At 46.1% G+C, this 10,551-nt stretch overlaps 1 pseudogene; it reads right to left on the bottom strand.

Annotated features, from left to right (window-relative positions):
* Positions 1–208: 208 nt before the first annotated feature.
* LOC137884304 (matrix metalloproteinase-17-like) lies at positions 209–10,306 on the bottom strand (annotated as a pseudogene).
* Between the last annotated feature and the right edge of the window lie 245 nt (positions 10,307–10,551).

The following is a 10,551-nucleotide window of genomic DNA, read 5'->3' as shown; positions in this document are numbered from 1 at the left end:
AGGCACTATTTAAAGCAATAGTTTGACATCTTGTGCTTTCATGGCGAGATTTGTATGAGAAGATCAATATCATTCTCATATCTGTAAGGTAAATATAAGGCTACAGCCTGGAACCTGGTTAGCTTAGCATAAAAAAAACTGGAAACGGGGAAACTGCTGGTCTGTCTATGTCCGAAGGTAACAAAAAGCCTGGTTTGCCGTTTTTCTCCCCTTTTCCGGTCTCAATGCTAAGCTAAGTTGTAGCCTAATATTTCTCCCGGCAAGAAAGAAAATACGCCGAACTATTCCTTCAGGTAAAAAACACCCGTCACCGATCAACATCTCAGGTCACCATTCAACCGCTGTCTACATCCCAGGATACCATTTGTTATTGTTGTAAACTTGGTCTACATGGGGAAAAAAAAGGAATTCTCACGGCTGCTGTCGGAATACTGCTGTATTTCGTGTGAACATATTTCAGCACAGCCCCGCTCAAGTATAATAGCTTCCTTGCAAAAACGATACAGTTCAGCCATTCAAGAAGAAACCGAGCGATAGAACTTACTGCGTAACTCAACTTGTGAAGCACGGCACTAGCATTGTGGACGCCCACTAGATACATCCTAGTGTGATAATATGAGAACTGCATGTACGACCCCATACAGCAAGGCGCTTTTAAAATGACCATCGAATGGGCGTGTGAAATAAATAACAGCAAAAAACATACCAATTGATATTTATATGAACAAAATGTTCCAGTTTGTATTTAGTCCGAGTGTCCGCCGACCCTCCGTCAATGAGTCTCTGTCTCCGCACCCAGCTCAGGAACTCTGTCCCGTGCTTTGGCATCATAGCGGTTCTGAGCGGAGGGCCAGCGAGAGCGTCCAGAGAGGTGGCAGCAGCCACAGGGCGGAGGGGGAGGGGCGGGCGCCTAAAGGCGAGGCGGTGTCAGAGGTGCAGGAGCACACCTCGTACCCGTTCTCCGCGTGGTCCGGCTGATGCTGCACGTTGACTCTCGTCTCCGTGCTTTTGGGCTCCGTGTCCGGAGAGTCCGACTGCATCTCGGTGCACAGCAGCCAGTCTTTAGCGATGAGGCGGGGGTATCCGGCCTCTGCCTCCATGTCGCTGCTCGGCACTCGCCAGTAATCCTTCCCCTTGAAGAAATAGGATGAGCCTTCAGAGAGAGAGAGAGAGAGAGAGAGAGAGAGAGAGAGAGAGAGAGAGAGAGAGAGAGAGAGAGACAGACAGACAGACAGAGAGAGAGACAGAGACAGAGAGAGAGAGAGAGGGTTGGTATTAGTGTATGTTTTGTAATACCAGAACAACACACAAGTCAGAATATAATGCTAATTTATCACTCATGAGAGCAACAAGGATGCACTCATCCTTCAGCATTATTCTCATCCTTTCGCTGCATTTCTTATCCATCTCTTAAACCTGGCATGTTTTCCACTGGCCTGTCTCTTTCCACTCACTGATCACCATGAGTTGTCTCCACCTCTGCTTCGTTCCTCTCTCTCTCTCCTCCTCCTCTCTATCGCACTGTTCTCGCTTCATCCTCGGCTTGTGGAAGCAGCCTAAAGGCAGATAAATGCTTTGATGTGGCTCCAGGTCCCTGGCCCAAAGGTGTGCCTATATGTTAATTTGCTTGTATATATATATATATATATATATATATATATATATATATATATATATACATACACACACATACTGCTCCCACACACATCAAAGAGCTTGGAGCAGGACCTGATAAACTGGCAAAATCCCAGAGACAACACAGACCTCTAAACACCTGACAGGAAAAAGAGCTTCCACATATTCTGCTGGGAGCTCCTGCAGGGCAAAGTGGTGACGGTTGCTTGTTACCATTGAGAGAAGCCTGAAATAAGCACAGAGTACCTGCTTCTAATTAGCTGTTTTCGTACCAGTTTTGAACATCCACAAGTGCTTTATCAAAGCCTAATCTGCACAGCCAACGGGCGGAGGCATTGCTTACAGGGGATTCGCCTGGTGGAGGCCGCCACAACAATGTTCAGTTAAAGCAAACATTGTTAACCCAAAAGGGAAGGCAATATGTCCTCAGCAGCTGACCTATTGTAATTGCTCAGGAACAGCAGGCAACCTTCCTCCAGCACCCGGGGACCAACTCCAGACCCAAAGCCCTCGTCTAGTCAAAGGAAATGCCAGAACCAAGCCGATATATAATAGTTTTAAAGTGTCCAGAATGATCAAAAACGTATGGTATTAGCTCTGAGAGTTTACAGTAATACAATATAAATCTTAAACTTAGACGTGTTTTAGAACAAACATCTTTTTTAACCCTTTCGTCTCTCAGGCCACAAACTGGATTTCCTCATTAATTCCGTTTACGGGATACGATCACGTGATTACAACCAAGCATGAGAGCACATATTGCTCTTAAGGTCCAAATATAACACGTTGATTGACACCGTCACCAATTGCTTCATGCGCCAGTCTCCCTTAAACAGTTGACCCAATGCCGGCATTCTAAAGGGAAATAATAGGGTTAAAGTGGCTTTGTACAGAATATATGCAATTTATCCTAACATGACGAAACGTGGTCGTGTTCAAAGCAATGCATAAGTGTAGTCTTTGATGATGATATGGCCTTAGGTTCCATTACGGTTAATGTCATTTCACTGATGGTGTAAACAGTAAGGACGGCCGCACGGAGACGAGCTGACGGGGAAACGTGACGAAGAAACGTTTCGGATGTTTCGTACCGCAAAACAGACATTTTCAAAGCTCAAAGTTCTCAATCTTTAACTGCTGCTTTATTGATTAACTTCATATTTTGTGACTCATTGAGTCTTACATTATTATCCTCCACATCCCCCCCTAAGCTGCACGGTGATTAAATCAAGTTACGAAACAGTTACTCTCCGTTTCTACCTGTTTAGCCAGGCAGGTTAAATCTCAGTGAGTTTCACTAATTAGTGTTTGGAGTTCCAGCGGTGAGAGACGCTTTGGGAAAACAGGCCGCAGACAAACACTGTGAATGTTATGTTATGTTTTTTTATTATTATTGCAATTCATGTTTTCATTATAATGGGTTATGTCATTCTAATGCCTCACATGATTAGACGGGCCTCACAAACACGCACACACAGATCTTTTTTTTTTTTGTAGTGCTTGGCTTTTATAGAAGCCGCTATAGACATTTCATAGCAGGTAAAAAAGAGCAGAATATTTTACAGGCACAGATGCACGGAGTCTATAAAGATTACTGACATGGCAGATTCAGGCGTGACATGCTCCAATAATGAGCACATTACCCCACCTCCTGCTATAAAGCTACCCAGAGAACGGAGAGGAGGAGAGAGAGAGAGAGAGAGAGAGAGAGAGAGAGAGAGAGAGAGAGAGACACAGAGAGAGAGACAGAGAGAGACAGAGAGAGAGAGAGAGAGAGAGAGAGAGAGAGACAGAGACACAGAGAGAGAGACAGAGAGAGACAGAGAGAGAGAGAGAGACAGAGAGAGAGACAGAGAGAGAGAGACAGAGAGAGAGAGAGAGAGAGAGAGAGAGACAGAGAGACAGAGAGAGAGAGACAGAGAGAGACACAGAGAGAGAGACAGAGAGAGAGAGACAGAGAGAGACACAGAGAGAGAGACAGAGAGAGAGAGACAGAGAGAGAGAGAGAGAGAGACAGAGAGACAGAGAGAGAGAGAGAGAGAGAGAGACACAGAGAGAGAGACAGAGAGAGAGAGACAGAGAGAGAGAGAGAGAGAGAGACAGAGAGACAGAGAGACAGAGAGAGAGAGAGAGAGAGAGAGACACAGAGAGAGAGACAGAGAGAGAGAGACAGAGAGAGACAGAGAGAGAGAGAGAGAGAGACAGAGAGAGACAGAGAGAGACAGAGAGAGAGAGAGAGAGAGAGAGAGAGACAGAGAGAGAGAGAGAGACAGAGAGAGAGACAGAGAGGGGGAGGGGGGTTAGGAGAAGGTTTTAAGAGGCAGAGAGAGATATGAAGGGAGGACCACACACACACACACACACACACACACACACACACACACACACACACACACACACACCAGATATATACATGCTGGTCCTCCTCTCGAGGAAGATCTTTTCATCCAAAATGTATACTAAAACATCACTTTTTAAAAATTGAATCAGTAACAGTGCTTCAAATGTATTGCTTCCAGTACGTCACACACCGCCTCACAAAACACCAAATCATATTTGTATTCTTTACGCCGCTGTTGAGCGCGTCAGAACACTCAAAGTGAACAGTTGAGCGTTGACTTTTCCAAGACACAGTCACTTGCCGGGTCAGCGGCCGACCATATGTCATAAAAGCCACGAGCCAATTTGCGGCAGTTAGCGGAGAGAATAATACTTGTGTCGTCCATCTGCCGCTGCCACTTCTTCCCCGATGCGTTTCAGAGAATTTCACAATCATTTTCTGAACCGGTTTAATGATATATGAACAGAAGGCAGCGGCCGTGCTGCCACAGCGACACATTTCTCCACTGCGATCACTCGGCGACAACAAACGAGTAGGACGCTTCTCAGAAAGACTGAGAACACACAATCGGCTCCAATGCTCACACATTTAAGTTTAACAAGCAGTTCAGGCTGAACGCGGAGATAAGCAGAGACGACTTTGGGAGCCTGATAAAACACCTGTTATTCCCAGGGTAGCTAGGAAGGAGCGGACGTGCCATTGTGGAGAAATGCCAAAGCCGAGAGCTGCATAATGAGGAGAAAAACGGTGATTTGAAACTCGGTCACATGTTCGTGTGCACTTAAAACAAAGGGACTACATGGTTGTATGATTTGCATGATTAAAGTGGATGCACATTTACAGCGTTATCTGGACCTAATATTGACTGTGGGAGCGTTTTATGACTCATAAATGCATTTACACATCCTCAAACTAACATTTTCGCTAAAATAAAACCGGCTCGATGTGAGCTGCGAGTGTCAATCAAACAAGTAAAGTTGTGAAACCAAAACAATGTGCTGAAAGATGCTAAAAAATGCTGCGTAGAACTGATGGGAACTGCAGAGTCCGGTCATGTTTGTCACTAAGAGCCGCACCCTTTCACAATAAGAGTTGTCATTTGATCCACTGTTGGTATAACCAAACTAAATAACTTGCAAATACATATATTTTATGGGAAAATGATAATTCATGCTTACAAGTAAAACAGTACATTTGCTCAGTCATGGGATGGTTACAATTCAAGACTGACAAAGTAGCGTGGGTCAAATTAAAGTAGCGGTAAACACATTTTGTAGACTCAACCTGTGAAGAAAGGAAAGAAAAGCTAAACTAATAACTAACACAATGGCTGCAGGGAGGCAACGGATGCTGAGCGGAGAGTGAGGTGCTGATTCAATGAAGCTGTGACCCAAAGGGCAGTCTGTCAAATGTTGCTTTCATTGCCTCCTTTCTTGCTCTGGTTCAGGACCGCAAAACTGACCGACCCGCTCAGCTTCTCAGATGACAGACTTCTGTTTAATCTGGCAGCAGGGAAAAGGCTGATTTGCATCAGACGGACGGATCTGCAGAACCGGATCAGGATCGACTGTGAGACATCGATCGCCCCGCAGGTCAATGCTGGAGGAACATCCACAGTTAGACTTTCTTGCTAATCCAATTTTTGGAATCCCGCTTTAGTGTTTTGTTTTTTTTCAAACTTCTGGTCGACTCACTGAGCTCACGGCGGCAGCGTGGATTAATAATAAGGGGGAGACCGGCTGCTGGATTGATTCGGCACTCCACTGTGTTCGCAGTGTGTAGGTCGAGGCTGTTGTTGGCGAGCACCAGTTGCCAGTTTTTCCAACCTCTGTCTGGTAGACCGACTCGGTGTCTGTAATCTAAAAAAAAAAGTTTGTTCTCTGGAAACTTGGACCCCGAAGGCAAACGTACAGAAGTACATTTTCCATAACCACAGCTCGCTTTCTATGGGTCACTGGTTATCTGTTGTCGACTATGTACACATCGTATTTGCCAAGAGCTTACGGCATCTGAGTTTGTGCGTGGACGTCTGTGTGTGTGAGTGTGCGGTTTGTGTACAGGCTTCACAGGCATGATGAAATACCGCACTGATTCTGGTACTTGTTAAGAATACAAATGATCATTCGCTTCCAACCAATACGAAATGTTTCCCTAACTTTTCACAGTTCCTTTTAGAGCCACATGCGATTTTATGAACCTGTGTTTCCATTTTCACAGGTTTACCACTGAAGTTTTTAGTTTTTAGTCGCGTTTCCATGTTGCTATTTAGGCAGAGAGCATAACGATGAGAGAATCCCAAAACATTCTCCTTTTATTAGCAATGCACTTTATTGAGAATACAACTGTCCGGTCCTTTCCAAAAAAATGCATTTCAGGTGAAAGGACAGTGTGCAGGGATTCTTTCTTCTCTTGCTGATGAATATTTCCTCCCATGCACTGAAGGTGTGCGTGATCCGCCACAGCCAAGAGAATACAAGAGATGAAAATGAAAGCTCTCTGTGGCATTCATTTACTGAGTCCTCTCATGAAAGTACATCCAGCACATAACCAGCCAAGCTGCAGTAAAATGACAAGTAAAGAAAAAGCGCTGATTTTGAAGGTTACTCACCATCAGACCACCGCATGGCGTCGTCCAGTTGTGGCGGCAGCCCCTTCCAGAGCGTGCTGTCTTTCGGGTAGCCCGGGTCCATTCGCCTCAGGTGGTCGTCGTAGCGCCAGTAGTGGCTGTCCTTGAAGAAGTAGGTTTTTGTCGTTGTGTAACCAACAAAGGCTGCGTCCAGTCCTTCAGGGGCAGGCCGAAGTCACTGATTGGACAGAGGGTAGCCCTCCTCCACGTTGTTGTCTTTAAACACCCAGTACTTTAGACCTGAAGAGGATGGACACAGTGGACACAAGTGAAGGGAGAAACACCGCCTTTATAGTTTGGAATATATTCACCCGATTACTACCGAAACATTTAGAGTTAAATCCGTCAATTGTGCCTGATGTGGAGTGCCAAGAACGCAAAGAGCTGTCGTCAGTCAACAACACTCACACAGACGGATACGAGAGAAAGTTACAGTCAGATAGAGGTATTTACCTTTGAAGAAGACTATCTTGTGGTCCCCAGGCCTCTCATAGACAGCATCCACACTGTCCAGGTTGGGAGGGAGGCCCCTCCAGAATCGGTGGATCTGAGCGGGACGCAGAGACACCAGTGCTCTCTCTCGTCAGTCGCCAGAAGTACTTCCCTACGAGGAACAAAACAGGAACAGGTTAGAGCTCGGAACTTCTCACGATATCCTGTAGGAGTTTATCCCAAGAAAAGCCCCGTTTAGATAGGAGGCTGTGCTGCGTCCGCTATAATCACGTCACAGATTCCGACCCCTAATAGACAAACTAAAGCTATAGATTTCTTGGCTCTTATCTGTGAAAAAAAAAAAAAAAAAGAGTACTGCGAAATGAGGCAGTTGGGCTTGTAGCAGACTTTAGCCAATTCACGTCACATAGTGTTGAGAGAGAGAGAGAGAAGAAGAAATCAAGAAAAATCATTTTTCAACATGTTTTGGCTAATGAACGTTTCTCACCACACTGGCCAATAAGTCAGAAAGATCCATCTCGAGCTCGGCAGATCACAAGTGTACAGCAGAACCGTTTTGTTTAGCCTGCAGAACATGTGACGAGTGGGAGCCTGTGATACGGGCCCTGGGAGCCACACATGACTTGGCATCCTATCGACCGCTGGAGCCTCCATTTCTGCCCAGCCGCTTGTCCTTTACTCTTTCACTTTATCTCCTCTCCATTCTTTTTTTTTCCCCCACTCTTTCTCTCTCTCCTCGCTGTCGCTCTCTGTTTATCCGTCTGTCAGTCTCTCTCGTTCACTCTCTCCTCTCAGGCTTGAGTACCTTTGAAGAAGAAGGCCTCCCCTCGTATTTGGGCCACTGCATCGAAATGACTGGCGCATCTGTCTGGGGCATCTCGCGCCAACCTGAGGGACACAAGTCGGAGGAAAGAAAAGTTGTGCTTGTTGAAGAAATTACATTCAAAATCTGAATATTGAGTGTTTGAGGCTACATGCATACATACATCTTTTCATGAAATAATCTCACTTATTGAAAAGCATGCAGCTCACAAACAAAAAAACCCAGTTAAAAGCGTTTGCATATAAGAAAACAACTATGTGATAATTGCATCCTCCTACTGAGAGAGTGTGAATGGGTTTCCTTTAATTAAACAGGTTAAACAAGGTGGAAAAAAGCTGGGTGAAACGCTGCCACGCCGCCACGGCCGAGGTCCCCCCAGTGCATTTATCCTCTGGGCTAATAAGTGATTTAAAACACTGACGTGGCCGGCCTGGCAATGATGAAGCCATTAGCACCACAGGCTGCCTCTGTGAGTGGGAGGCCGCCGGCCCTCGCATCATCAACAAAGATCTCCATTCAGAGCTCTATTAACACAGCGCCGCTGCCTAGCGGTCAGCATTCCTGACCCCTTGTCAAGCATAATCCGCCTTCATCCAGGCGTCACGCCCGGATATGGAGGTGGTGTAAAAATGAGCAATGAGGGCCGTGGAAGGCCGGCTACCAGTGAGAGGGGTCGTAGAAGTCCGTTTAGTTTGGAGTGTGAGTGTATGCACGGAGGTCAGCAAGCATCGGGGTTGTTGTCGGCATAGTTGGAAACGCAGTTTGATCACTCCCTCAGCCAGCTGCCCTCTCTTGATCCTATTAATTCAAGAGACCGCCAGAGTACAGTTAACTCTGAGACACCAGCCTCTGTTTACGCTTCAAGATCTATAAGGTTAGCGCCATGTTGACAAAAACACAAAGCTGTTCTCTATGCTGGATATGGATGGAGTGTTCTGTCCATTATAACAGTGTTCAGACGTACTCAAGCCACAGTCCCAGCGATATAGAGATCGTAGTAAAAAGACAACAGGAGGGGATACTGTAGTGCGACGGCCTGGCTCCTGACGCGAGGTCATCACTCAGAATTCACTCGCGGTTCATGCGCCGTGTAGCGCGACAGACGGGTCTGTTGGTCAGTCCGAGCCTTTCGGTCCAGAGTGAGATATCTTTAAAAAACTGCATCGTAATGAGAATTTCGTGTCGCTATTAATGGTCCTTGCTTTGCGATTCTTCCGTTTTAGATGAACCCGTCACCTTGTCTTGGTTTTCAACTGGACCGTAAAAGAAATGGTCCATAGAGGACGAGGACCCCCGGTGGTAGTCCTTGCATAGCCAGGTGTATCTCCGCAGCGCCGTGTGAGCTCTAAAGAGAGCTCTGCTTCCACACATCCGTCAATCTGCTATAAGGGGAGCAAATTAATCGTCAACCTGTACATAACCACTTATCATACTTGTGCTCCGTCAAGTAATTACTACTTTACGTGATTATCATCTCTCTCTTTAACAGATGGATGGATGGATGTTTGACAACCAGAATAGGCTGTCAACATCAGAGTTCTTGTGTTGCACTCAAAGCTCCAGCAGATCTCTACTCACAGGAGGGTGGATCTGTTTTCGGGAAGGTCCAGAAGGACAGGAGGTTCCGCCGTCTGCGACGAGCTGCTCGGTCTGTTTGTGTGGGACACCGAGTCTCTGACACCTATGGTGACACGTGATCAGGGAAGGATCAACGAACACTCAAAAGACAAGGCACTTCATTGACGGTGGGCTCTGGGAGCAATTCATCCATTAATTTCCTTTCCATTCCAAAGCCAACCAATAGACATTCTGCTCATTCTGATTTGTTGGCTCAGTTCCTCCTCCTACGCGTGATTACGCATTTATTGTATTTGCGCCACAGTAGACATGAAATAAAACAGTATGAGATGCTTATTCTTAGTGGCCTGAAGCATTATTTCCTTCTCATCTTCATGGCCATTAGTCCCCCCCCCCGCACACACTGCTACTCTCCATGTCAGTCAACGCTGTGATAAGGTCATATCCCATAAAGAGGTCCAATTAACTCAATCCATACTTTCATTAATCAATATCCTTGCTCCACGGGGCAATTGCTCTTTTTTTCCTCTCTCGGTCACACCACACACACACATGCGTGCGCACACACACACACACACACACACACACACACACACACACACACACACACACACACACACACACACACACACACACACACACACACACAGCAGTGGATGGATGCTCCCTCGTACCGTAGAGCTGCCAGACGCGGACCTTGTCTTCGTAGGGTAGGTCGTATTTCAGCGGGTCGCCTACAGGACCCTGGTAGTACGGCCTCATGATGGACTCTATGGCTGAGGTGTGGACCAGGCCGATGGCGTGACCGAACTCGTGGACCGCGACCGCGAACAGATCCATCCATGAGAGTCTGACAGGAGACGGAGAGACACACTGACATCAACCGTCAGGCTTCTTTACGATATGCTTTTATACATCTTGTATCTGCTTACCTGCTCAAATAGATCATGAATAAGTCAACATTTTTAAACTTGCGTCAAACTGTTATTCAAAGAGGTTATCGGGAGCCTCTCATCAGGGGTTATGGTTATCTTCAAGTTATCATTGTCGTGTTGTTATTTATGTGATTCCTGTTCATCTATATGTAAATGTAAA

Source organism: Cebidichthys violaceus, unplaced genomic scaffold (genome assembly GCF_023349555.1).
Source record: "Cebidichthys violaceus isolate CVI_PGR_0920_01 unplaced genomic scaffold, fCebVio1.0.p SCAF_376, whole genome shotgun sequence".
NCBI classification, from domain to species: Eukaryota; Metazoa; Chordata; class Actinopteri; order Perciformes; family Stichaeidae; genus Cebidichthys; species Cebidichthys violaceus.
Note: the sequence above shows the minus strand (reverse complement) of the source record. Positions and strands in the feature narration are given on the sequence as shown.